The following is a 14,048-nucleotide window of genomic DNA, read 5'->3' as shown; positions in this document are numbered from 1 at the left end:
CTGCTGTCGCCGCCTCCGCCGCAGCCCCTGGAGCCTCCGGGTTGTGCAGCCGCCAGCGACCCCGCTCGGCCGCCATCGCGCTCCGGCTGCCCGCCGCCGCCGCTGCCGCCGCCGCTTTCCCCCTCAGCCAAGTCTCGCGAGACCGCCGCCCTCGGGTCTCGCGAGCGCTCGGCGCCCAAGTCTCGCGAGAGCTCCGCAGCCGCCTAGTGCTTGTGGGGAGGGAAAAGGGAAAAAAAAAAAAAACTCTGCCCCGCGCGAGTAAGCACCGCCCCTCCCTCCAAACCCACTTCTTCAGCTCTCGCGAGGTCTGAGTCTCTGCCCGTAGACTTATTCGGAATGCAAGAGGGAGGGGGCACCTCGGGAAGGGAAGGGAAGCAACCGATGGCGGGTCGCGTTTCCGGGTTTCCGATTCCTTCGTTCATTCATTTCATTCTGGAAGGTTTGGACATTCTTGTCGTTTTCGTGGCCTCTTTTTCTCCTCCTTCTTTTTTTTTTTTCCTTTCTGGAAGTGCGGAAAAACAGCAAAGTGGCGCTAAAAGAAGTGGAGTCAAAACTTTTCTTCCATTTGTTATATGGTACTATATGTGTGTGTGTTTGTGTATATATATGTGTATATATATATGTGTGTGTGTAGATAGATAGATAGATAGATATAGATATAGATATGTATATGTATATGTGTGTGTATATATATATATATGTGTGTGTGTGTGTGTGTATATATATTTGTTTTCTCAGGTTTTCGCGGGTGTTTGTATGTAGGTCTTTGGTTATTCGGGTCTTCCTCCCACATAAAATTGGAAGTGTCTTGGCGACGTTTCGACGAAGTCTCATTCGTCATCTTCAGGCTGGTGTTCTCGGCTTTGCTCCTGGAAGCACGAAGCCGAGAACACCAGCCTGAAGATGACGAATGAGACTTCGTCGAAATGTTGCCAAGACACTTCCAATTTTACGTGGGAGAAGACCCGAATAACCAAAGACCTATACATATACATATACATATACATATATATACCCTGTTTCCCCAAAATAAGACACCCCCTGATGATAAGTCCAATTGGGCTTTTGAGTGCATGGCAATAAGGCCAAGCGCTTATATCAGGGTTCAAAAAAATATAAGACAGGGTGTTATTTTTGGGGAAACACGGTATATACATACCTTTAGATAATATAATAAATATAAATAAATATATTTTATACATATATATATATATATGTAGGTTTTTGGTTATTCGGGTTTTCTCCCGCGTAAAATTGGAAGTGTCTTGGCTATTTATTATATATATCATATAACACCACACAAACACATACACACATATATATAGAGAGAGAGATTAGATATAGATATATAGAGATGGATGGATAGACGGATAGACAGACAGACAGACAGACAGATAGATAGACAGATAGATAGATAGATAGATAGACAGATAGATACAGATTAGATGTAGATGTAGATACAAAGATGGATGGATGGATGGATAGATATAGATTAGATATAGATGTAGATGTAGATATAGAGTTGGATGTATGGATGGATACATAGATAGATAGACAAATTAAATGTAGATGTAGATTAGATATAGATAGACAGACAGACAGATAGATAGATACAGATTAGATGTAGATGTAGATATAGAGATGGATGGATGGATGGATGGATAGGTAGATAGATAGATAGATAGATAGATAGATAGATAGATAGATAGATGATCTCTAGGTTGACCAGTGGGCTGGTCTAGAAGACCTCCAAGGTCCCGTCCAGCTCTGCTCTGATTCATTCTTTCATGCAGACAGGAGCCTGCAGAGGGTTTTCTGCAAACTCCATGTTTTCTGTAAAGGTCACTAAACAAATGGTTGTAAGTAGAGGACTACATGTAAACCGATATTCTATTTTAAAAAAAAACATATTAACTTATATTTATGGCTGGTCTCCTGCTACCCTCTGCTGGCGACGGGTGGCAGTGCAGCTCCTCTCAGCAATACTCTTTTCGATGAAGAAAAAAAACGCAATAAAATCCATTTTACATTCATTTATTTTTACTTATTTCACACATGCCCTAGCAGAGGGCAGCATGGGACCAGCCTTTCGGTGCGGTCTCCCTCCACCATGTCCACTCCTCCGGGACATTGCAACTGTCATAAATATAAGTCAGTTCTCAAACATCTGGATTTTGATTATTTGATGGTATCAATGCTGCAACGGTCGTAAGTGTGAAAAAGTGTCATAAGTCACTTTTTTTAGGGCCGTTGTAAGAGATTAGACAGCCTTTGTCTGGAATGGTATCAACTAAGTTTCCAGCCTGAATGGGGGTTGGACTAGAAGACCTCCAAGGTCCCTTCCAACCCTATGATTCTGTGATTCTATGAGATAGATAAGATGATAGAGATTAGATAGGTTAGATAGAAGAGAGAGGGAAGGAGGGAGAGAGCAATGATGATGGTAATGGATGGATGGAAGGAAGGAAGGAAGGAAGAACAATTTGTCTTGGACAGGGGGTCAGACTAGTAGACCTCCAAAGTCCCTTCCAGCCCTAGGATTCTATGATTCTGTGAGAGGACAATGAGTCCCCCAAAGGTTGGCTTCTCACAACCAATTTAACCAAGTCAGGGAAAGATGTAGCTGCAGCCTCCATGTAAACTGGGTCTAATAAATGGCTTTTCTCTTTAAGCATCTTCATTTAGATTTATTTGTTTGTTTGTTTGTTTGTTTGTTTGTTTGTTTGTTTATTTATTTATTAAATTTGTATACCGCCCTTCTCCCGAAGGACTCAGGATGATGAACAGCCAAATAAAATACATATAATACAAATGCTAAAAAACCATTAAAATACCATTAAATAATTGGCCCGGAAAACGAAATTTAAAACACCCCAAATTCATAAGACGAATTTAAAATTTAAATTTTTTAAAAAAGTTTAAAAGAGAGGTTAGGCCAGGCCGGCCTGGTGGAAAAGAAATGTTTTGATGGCATGGCGGAAAGCGTGCAGGTCCGGGATACTCTGTATCTCTGGGGGGAGCTCGTTCCAGATGGCGGGTGCCCCCACGGAGAAGGCTCTCCCCCTGGGGGCCGCCAGTCGACATTGTTTGGCCGACGGCACCCTGAGGAGCCCCTCTCTATGGGAACGTACTGGTCGGTGAGAGGCTACTGGTGGCAGAAGGCGGTCTGGTAGATACCCCGGTCCTAAGCCATGGAGCGCTCTAAAGGTGGTAACTAAAACCTTGAAGCGCACCCGGAAGACCACTGGGAGCCAGTGCAGCTCGCACAGGAGGGAGGTCACATGGGAGCGCCCCGTCGCTCCCATAACCACCCACGCGGCTGCATTCTGGACCAGCTGGAGCCTCCGGGTGTTCCTCAAGGGGAGCCCCATGTAGAGATGCCTTTGTATTGTCTTTTTTTTTGTTTTGTTTTAATTCTATGCTAAGCCACCCAGAGTTGCTATATCAATGAGATGGACACCATTACAATTTAATTAATGAATAAAAGGGATTCATGGGAGCTGGGAGGGGTGGGCTTCTTTGGGGGCTTCTAATGTGGGGCAAACACGTTTTTGTAGCAGTTGGGGGTCCATTGGTGAACAAAAGTAGGCAGGATGGACGTACCATAGATCGGGAATGGGACTAAGAAATTATGAGTGGTCCTGAGTTAATGAAAAAACTGGTCATTAATCAATGAAGAACCTACGGTATGACTGGTGGGTAATATATCAATGAAACTACAACTGGTCATTAATTAAAACATGAGGGGTTAATAAATAAGTAAATACAACTGGTCATTGATTAATTAATCAAGTAATTATGAGAGGTCACAATGAAGAAATTATGACTGATCTGGTCATTCATTGCTGAAGGAAGCTCCAAGAATTAATAAAAATGATGAACAGTCACTAATGAACAAACTCCAACTAATTAATTAAGACATTACGAGTAGTAATAATTTGGTCATTGCTTAATTAATGAAGCAGTTATGACTGGTCATTCATTAATGAAGACACTATGAGTGGCCGCTAATTATTGAAGAAGCTACGAGTGGTGATAAATTAATTGAGAAATTATTAGACCTTCATGTGACTTTGATTCTATCCCTCTGTTAATGCAGACTAGGATTGCATTGGCATTTTTGGCTGCTGCTGCACACTGTTGGCTCATATTTAAGCGATTGTCCTCCAGGATTCAATTAATTACAACTGGTGGTTAATTTATTTATTTATTTATTTATTTATTTATTTATTTTTCATATTTGTATACCGCCCTACTCCCGAGGGACTCAGGGCGGTGAACAGCCATAAATAAATACAAAGACATACAAAAGTTAAAAACTATTAAAAAACAGATTAGGTTTAGGTTCAAAGATTAAAACATCCAAATTTATCTAAAAGAGATTTAAAACCCAATTTAAAAGCCAATTTAAAGGGGAGAGTTAGGCCAGACCAGCCTGTTGGAATAAAACATTTTTAGGGCGCGGCGGAAGATGCGTAGGTCTTGGATCCTCCGTATCTCCGGGGGGAGCTCGTTCCAGATGGCAGGTTAAGACAGGTCTCCCCTCGTTCTCCTTCACTGGTGCAGGAGGCCCAGACAGCCTCTCCAGTAGAAAGGGACCACTTGCCCAATTACCTCGCCTCGGCCCAGCCCGAGTTTGGATCCACCAACCCTGCCCTCCAGGTGTACGCCTACCAGCTGGCCTGCAGGGAGCATGAGCTGGAGCATTTCCTTAGCGAAGGAGGACAAGGCAGGGAAGGAGAGGGACCCCCTGAATCTGAAGACGTGGAGCTCGGACAAGCTGCGCCTCATTGTCTATGAAATTGCAGACAGCGAGCAGCCGGACCAGGCCCAGGGCAGAGGACGCAAGAGGAAACTCAAGTAGAGAAGGGGGCACCGTGAAACTTTGAGGTGTGCCCAGTGGACGGTTGGCAGCCGGAATGAAGGGAGCTCAAGGAGTCACTGAGTATCATGATTTGTCTTGAGACATTTATTAGGAATAAATTATGAATGAAATCGAGACGAGTCCAGGTAGACTTCTGTGGGCCAGTCAGGTCATCGCGAAGCTGGGTGAGGTGCCAAGCGTTGGGACTGGTGACAGAGATGCCCTCATCGGTTGCCCTCTCTTCAGAGGGTCTCCTAGATGCTCATGGTCCATTCCATTTTTCAAATTTTATTTTGACGAGTCTGATGGGGAAAGTCAGCTGTCCGCAGCCACCTGGAGTCAGGGAGCCTCTACATCTGTGTTTCTCCAACGTGGAGACTTTGAGATGTGGGGACTTCTACTCCCAGAATTCCCAGCCAGCATGCCCAGATTAGTTTGATCTGGATTCATGGGTTGTTGGTTGACACAGCAGAGGACTTGTGGCTCATTCAGCAATCGCCCGGTGAAATGGCTTGGGTCCCTCTTCAGTTGTGGACTTCAGATCAGGCAACGAGGGACTGTCAGACCTGTCCCAGTCTGATCTCCCAGGGAAGTAAAACCCTCGACTCCATTTGGTTGAAGTGAAAAGGCACTTTTACTAAAAGATGCTCACTGCAGGACAGTCAGGTGGAATCTGAAGTTCCAGTGCATCAATTCAGCACTAATTCTTTAGTTTCCCCAGCCCTTCCAACGGCAGCCAATCCAGCACCGCTGAGATGTTTTGAGAAGCGCTGAGGTGTTTAAGCTGGTGAAATTCCACTCTCAGGATAAGCAGCCTTGAAGATGCCAGCATAGACTGTGTTCCAAACCGCTCTGTTCTTCCTCAGCTGTCCATTCCCCCTCCCCAATTTCCCATCATAAAGACACACAGCTTGATTGCCCATTGGTTCCCCCTCCCTTTCCCAGGTTGATGGCAGACTGCCAGCGAGGCGCCAAGCTGAAGGTGGTGGATCTGACAGGACATTGGTCTGCGTGGGGACGAGAGGGCCTCTGTCCAGCCTCATCGTGGTCTTAGCCAGGACGTATTGCACCGAGGGGGGGGGGGTGATCCCTTCCGTCTTCGTCATCCATTGTTCTTTTTTTCTTCTGTTCCATCGGGTTCAATTCTCGGAGACTGTCTGAACAAGTCTGGTCTCTATTCTTGGAGAGGTTTTGGAGAAGTGGTTTGCCATTGCTTCCTTCCTAGGGCTGAGAAAGAATGATTGGCATAAGGTCACTGAGATGGCCTTCTACCACAGGGAGGGAATGAGGGAGGTTGCGTGGAAAGAAGGAAAAATGCAAGGAGAAAGAGGAAGGGAAAGAAGGAAGGAGAAAGGAAGGAGAAAGTGGGAGGGAAGGAAGGAACAGAGAGAGGGAGGGATGGAAAAAAGGAAGGAAGGAAGGAAGGAAGGAAGGAAGGAAGGAAGGAAGGAAGGAAGGAAGGAAGGAAGGAAGGAAGGTTTTGGTACCCATTGGAGGACTAGAACTCACCATCTCCTGGGGATTGGCCCAAAGTGACACAGCCGCCTCTCTTGAGTATTCCAGGAGCAGAACTCACCATGCCTATTGCAGGAAGAAAAGACACCGTTTCTTGGTTATTGGTGCAAAGTTACTAAGTCGGCCGTTGTGAGAATTGAAGGATTAGAACTCACCGTCCATTCCTGGTCGAAAGTCATTCTGATGCCTGTCATTCATATTGCAGGACTACAACTCACCCCCAAAGTCATCCAATTGCCTGTCGTGTGTCTTGCAAGACTAGAAATCACTGTCTCCTGGTTATAGTCCTGAAGTCATGAAAATGGCTGTCTTAGTATAAGGTTCCACAAATACTCACCATCCCTTCATTATTGCCCCAAGTCACTAAAGCACCAGTCGTGTGCATTGCTGGATTAGAACTTACCTTTCCAATTACAGTACGAGAAATTACCGTCTTCTGCTTCTGGGCCCGAAGTCACGGTGCTGCATCTCATCCTAAAGCAGGGGTCTCAAACTCCGGGCCAGTGGGCTGGATCCTGCTAGCTGCCAGGGTGACGGATGCCCTAATTAATTCATGGCCCTCGAGCCAAGTTTCAAAAGAAATCCAGTTAATTATTAGGAGCAACATGTCAGCACATATCCAAGTGCAGTCAGCTCTGCCCCACGTAATTTGCATCCCAACTATGACCCTATAATCTGCCTCCTCCCAGGGTATGTCATAAATCACATTCACCAAGGGAGCACTGTACAAAGGGAAGCTCTACAACTACTCACCATCTCCTGAGTTTTCCTCCAAAAAAATAAAGGTTCCATTCCTGTATAAAGGGAAACGCTGCAAATACTTACCATCACAAACCTGGCTGTCCTCTGTCATAATCCTTAATTATTCACTTTTTCCTCTTATTCCTGCAAAGGGAAGAACCTGGCTAATCTTTATATTAAAAAATACTCACCATCACAAACCTGGCTGTCCTGTGTCATATTCCTCAATTATTCACTTTTTCTTCTTATTCCTGCAAAGGGAAGAACCTGGCTCATCTATATAATATTAAAAAATACTCACCATCACAAACCTGGCTGTTCTCTGTCATGATCCTTAATTATCCACTTTTTCTCTTATTCCTGAAAAGGGAAGAACCTGGCTCATCTACATAATATTCAAAAATACTCACCATCACAAACCTGGCTGTCCTCTGTCATAATCCTTAATTATGCACTTTTTCCTCTTATTCCTGCAAAGGGAAGAACCTGGCTCATCTATATAATATTAAAAAATACTCACCATCACAAACCTGGCTGTCCTCTGTCATAATCCTTAATTATCCACTTTTTCTCTTATTCCTGCAAAGGGAAGAACCTGGCTCATCTATATAATATTAAAAAATACTCACCATCACAAACCTGGCTGTCCTCTGTCATAATCCTTAATTATCCACTTTTTCTCTTATTCCTGCAAAGGGAAGAACCTGGCTCATCTATATAATATTAAAAAATACTCACCATCACAAACCTGGCTGTCCTCTGTCATAATCCTTAATTATCCACTTTTTCTCTTATTCCTGCAAAGGGAAGAACCTGGCTCATCTATATAATATTAAAAAATACTCACCATCACAAACCTGGCTGTCCTCTGTCATAATCCTTAATTATCCACTTTTTCTCTTATTCCTGCAAAGGGAAGAACCTGGCTCATCTATATAATATAAAAAATACTCACCATCACAAACCTGGCTGTCCTCTGTCATAATCCTTAATTATCCACTTTTTCTCTTATTCCTGCAAAGGGAAGAACCTGGCTCATCTATATAATATTAAAAAATACTCACCATCACAAACCTGGCTGTCCTCTGTCATAATCCTTAATTACCCACTTTTTCTCTTATTCCTGCAAAGGGAAGAACCTGGCTCATCTACATAATATTAAAAAATACTCACCATCACAAACCTGGCTGTCCTCTGTCATAATCCTTAATTATCCACTTTTTCTCTTATTCCTGAAAAGGGAAGAACCTGGCTCATCTACATAATATTAAAAAATACTCACCATCACAAACCTGGCTGTCCTCTGTCATAATCCTTAATTATCCACTTTTTCTCTTATTCCTGCAAAGGGAAGAACCTGGCTCATCTATATAATATTAAAAAATACTCACCATCACAAACCTGGCTGTCCTCTGTCATAATCCTTAATTATCCACTTTTTCTCTTATTCCTGCAAAGGGAAGAACCTGGCTCATCTATATAATATTAAAAAATACTCACCATCACAAACCTGGCTGTCCTCTGTCATAATCCTTAATTATCCACTTTTTCTCTTATTCCTGCAAAGGGAAGAACCTGGCTCATCTATATAATATTAAAAAATACTCACCATCACAAACCTGGCTGTCCTCTGTCATAATCCTTAATTATCCACTTTTTCTCTTATTCCTGCAAAGGGAAGAACCTGGCTCATCTATATAATATTAAAAAATACTCACCATCACAAACCTGGCTGTCCTCTGTCATAATCCTTAATTATCCACTTTTTCTCTTATTCCTGCAAAGGGAAGAACCTGGCTCATCTATATAATATTAAAAAATACTCACCATCACAAACCTGGCTGTCCTCTGTCATAATCCTTAATTATCCACTTTTTCCTCTTATTCCTGCAAAGGGAAGAACCTGGCTCATCTATATAATATTAAAAAATACTCACCATCACAAACCTGGCTGTCCTCTGGCATAATCCTTAATTATCCACTTTTTCTCTTATTCCTGCAAAGGGAAGAACCTGGCTCATCTATATAATATTAAAAAATACTCACCATCACAAACCTGGCTGTCCTCTGTCATAATCCTTAATTATCCACTTTTTCTCTTATTCCTGCAAAGGGAAGAACCTGGCTCATCTATATAATATTAAAAAATACTCACCATCACAAACCTGGCTGTCCTCTGTCATAATCCTTAATTATCCACTTTTTCTCTTATTCCTGCAAAGGGAAGAACCTGGCTCATCTATATAATATTAAAAAATACTCACCATCACAAACCTGGCTGTCCACTGTCATAATCCTTAATTATCCACTTTTTCTCTTATTCCTGCAAAGGGAAGAACCCGGCTCATCTATATAATATTAAAAAATACTCACCATCACAAACCTGGCTGTCCTCTGTCATAATCCTTAATTATCCACTTTTTCTCTTATTCCTGCAAAGGGAAGAACCTGGCTCATCTATATAATATTAAAAAATACTCACCATCACAAACCTGGCTGTCCTCTGTCATAATCCTTAATTATCCACTTTTTCTCTTATTCCTGCAAAGGGAAGAACCTGGCTCATCTATATAATATTAAAAAATACTCACCATCACAAACCTGGCTGTCCTCTGTCATAATCCTTAATTATCCACTTTTTCTCTTATTCCTGCAAAGGGAAGAACCTGGCTCATCTATATAATATTAAAAAATACTCACCATCACAAACCTGGCTGTCCACTGTCATAATCCTTAATTATCCACTTTTTCTCTTATTCCTGCAAAGGGAAGAACCCGGCTCATCTATATAATATTAAAAAATACTCACCATCACAAACCTGGCTGTCCTCTGTCATAATCCTTAATTATCCACTTTTTCTCTTATTCCTGCAAAGGGAAGAACCTGGCTCATCTATATAATATTAAAAAATACTCACCATCACAAACCTGGCTGTCCACTGTCATAATCCTTAATTATCCACTTTTTCTCTTATTCCTGCAAAGGGAAGAACCTGGCTCATCTATATAATATTAAAAAATACTCACCATCACAAACCTGGCTGTCCTCTGTCATAATCCTTAATTATCCACTTTTTCTCTTATTCCTGCAAAGGGAAGAACCTGGCTCATCTATATAATATTAAAAAATACTCACCATCACAAACCTGGCTGTCCTCTGTCATAATCCTTAATTATCCACTTTTTCTCTTATTCCTGCAAAGGGAAGAACCTGGCTCATCTATATAATATTAAAAAATACTCACCATCACAAACCTGGCTGTCCTCTGTCATAATCCTTAATTATCCACTTTTTCTCTTATTCCTGCAAAGGGAAGAACCTGGCTCATCTATATAATATTAAAAAATACTCACCATCACAAACCTGGCTGTCCTCTGGCATAATCCTTAATTATCCACTTTTTCTCTTATTCCTGCAAAGGGAAGAACCTGGCTCATCTATATAATATTAAAAAATACTCACCATCACAAACCTGGCTGTCCTCTGTCATAATCCTTAATTATCCACTTTTTCTCTTATTCCTGCAAAGGGAAGAACCTGGCTCATCTATATAATATTAAAAAATACTCACCATCACAAACCTGGCTGTCCTCTGTCATAATCCTTAATTATCCACTTTTTCTCTTATTCCTGCAAAGGGAAGAACCCGGCTCATCTATATAATATTAAAAAATACTCACCATCACAAACCTGGCTGTCCTCTGTCATAATCCTTAATTATCCACTTTTTCCTCTTATTCCTGCAAAGGGAAGAACCTGGCTCATCTATATAATATTAAAAAATACTCACCATCACAAACCTGGCTGTCCTCTGTCATAATCCTTAATTATCCACTTTTTCTCTTATTCCTGCAAAGGGAAGAACCTGGCTCATCTATATAATATTAAAAAATACTCACCATCACAAACCTGGCTGTCCTCTGTCATAATCCTTAATTATCCACTTTTTCTCTTATTCCTGCAAAGGGAAGAACCTGGCTCATCTATATAATATTAAAAAATACTCACCATCACAAACCTGGCTGTCCTCTGTCATAATCCTTAATTATCCACTTTTTCTCTTATTCCTGCAAAGGGAAGAACCTGGCTCATCTATATAATATTAAAAAATACTCACCATCACAAACCTGGCTGTCCTCTGGCATAATCCTTAATTATCCACTTTTTCTCTTATTCCTGCAAAGGGAAGAACCTGGCTCATCTATATAATATTAAAAAATACTCACCATCACAAACCTGGCTGTCCTCTGTCATAATCCTTAATTATCCACTTTTTCTCTTATTCCTGCAAAGGGAAGAACCTGGCTCATCTATATAATATTAAAAAATACTCACCATCATCACAAACCTGGCTGTCCTCTGTCATAATCCTTAATTATCCACTTTTTCTCTTATTCCTGCAAAGGGAAGAACCTGGCTCATCTATATAATATTAAAAAATACTCACCATCACAAACCTGGCTGTCCTCTGGCATAATCCTTAATTATCCACTTTTTCCTCTTATTCCTGCAAAGGGAAGAACCTGGCTCATCTATATAATATTAAAAAATACTCACCATCACAAACCTGGCTGTCCTCTGTCATAATCCTTAATTATCCACTTTTTCTCTTATTCCTGAAAAGGGAAGAACCTGGCTCATCTATATAATATTAAAAAATACTCACCATCACAAACCTGGCTGTCCTCTGTCATAATCCTTAATTATCCACTTTTTCTCTTATTCCTGCAAAGGGAAGAACCTGGCTCATCTATATAATATTAAAAAATACTCACCATCACAAACCTGGCTGTCCTCTGTCATAATCCTTAATTATCCACTTTTTCTCTTATTCCTGCAAAGGGAAGAACCTGGCTCATCTATATAATATTAAAAAATACTCACCATCACAAACCTGGCTGTCCTCTGTCATAATCCTTAATTATCCACTTTTTCTCTTATTCCTGCAAAGGGAAGAACCTGGCTCATCTATATAATATTAAAAAATACTCACCATCACAAACCTGGCTGTCCTCTGTCATAATCCTTAATTCTCCACTTTTTCTCTTATTCCTGCAAAGGGAAGAACCTGGCTCATCTACATAATATTAAAAAATACTCACCATTACAAACCTGGCTGTCCTCTGTCATAATCCTTAATTATCCACTTTTTCTCTTATTCCTGCAAAGGGAAGAACCTGGCTCATCTATATAATATTAAAAAATACTCACCATCACAAACCTGGCTGTCCTCTGTCATAATCCTTAATTATCCACTTTTTCTCTTATTCCTGCAAAGGGAAGAACCTGGCTCATCTATATAATATTAAAAAATACTCACCATCACAAACCTGGCTGTCCTCTGTCATAATCCTTAATTATCCACTTTTTCTCTTATTCCTGCAAAGGGAAGAACCTGGCTCATCTATATAATATTAAAAAATACTCACCATCACAAACCTGGCTGTCCTCTGTCATAATCCTTAATTACCCACTTTTTCTCTTATTCCTGCAAAGGGAAGAACCTGGCTCATCTATATAATATTAAAAAATACTCACCATCACAAACCTGGCTGTCCTCTGTCATAATCCTTAATTATCCACTTTTTCTCTTATTCCTGCAAAGGGAAGAACCTGGCTCATCTATATAATATTAAAAAATACTCACCATCACAAACCTGGCTGTCCTCTGTCATAATCCTTAATTATCCACTTTTTCTCTTATTCCTGCAAAGGGAAGAACCTGGCTCATCTATATAATATTAAAAAATACTCACCATCACAAACCTGGCTGTCCTCTGTCATAATCCTTAATTATCCACTTTTTCTCTTATTCCTGCAAAGGGAAGAACCTGGCTCATCTATATAATATTAAAAAATACTCACCATCACAAACCTGGCTGTCCTCTGTCATAATCCTTAATTATCCACTTTTTCTCTTATTCCTGCAAAGGGAAGAACCTGGCTCATCTATATAATATTAAAAAATACTCACCATCACAAACCTGGCTGTCCTCTGTCATAATCCTTAATTACCCACTTTTTCTCTTATTCCTGCAAAGGGAAGAACCTGGCTCATCTATATAATATTAAAAAATACTCACCATCACAAACCTGGCTGTCCTCTGTCATAATCCTTAATTATCCACTTTTTCTCTTATTCCTGCAAAGGGAAGAACCTGGCTCATCTATATAATATTAAAAAATACTCACCATCACAAACCTGGCTGTCCTCTGTCATAATCCTTAATTACCCACTTTTTCTCTTATTCCTGCAAAGGGAAGAACCTGGCTCATCTATATAATATTAAAAAATACTCACCATCACAAACCTGGCTGTCCTCTGTCATAATCCTTAATTATCCACTTTTTCTCTTATTCCTGCAAAGGGAAGAACCTGGCTCATCTATATAATATTAAAAAATACTCACCATCACAAACCTGGCTGTCCTCTGGCATAATCCTTAATTCTCCACTTTTTCTCTTATTCCTGCAAAGGGAAGAACCTGGCTCATCTACATAATATTAAAAAATACTCACCATTACAAACCTGGCTGTCCTCTGTCATAATCCTTAATTATCCACTTTTTCTCTTATTCCTGCAAAGGGAAGAACCTGGCTCATCTATATAATATTAAAAAATACTCACCATCACAAACCTGGCTGTCCTCTGTCATAATCCTTAATTATCCACTTTTTCTCTTATTCCTGAAAAGGGAAGAACCTGGCTCATCTACATAATATTCAAAAATACTCACCATCACAAACCTGGCTGTCCTCTGTCATAATCCTTAATTATCCACTTTTTCTCTTATTCCTGCAAAGGGAAGAACCTGGCTCATCTATATAATATTAAAAAATACTCACCATCACAAACCTGGCTGTCCTCTGGCATAATCCTTAATTCTCCACTTTTTCTCTTATTCCTGAAAAGGGAAGAACCTGGCT

Source organism: Pituophis catenifer, unplaced genomic scaffold (genome assembly GCF_029215685.1).
Source record: "Pituophis catenifer annectens isolate HBS135680 unplaced genomic scaffold, rPitCat1.0.hap2 SCAF_10, whole genome shotgun sequence".
Taxonomy (NCBI): domain Eukaryota; kingdom Metazoa; phylum Chordata; class Lepidosauria; order Squamata; family Colubridae; genus Pituophis; species Pituophis catenifer.
This window is presented reverse-complemented; position numbering follows the sequence as displayed.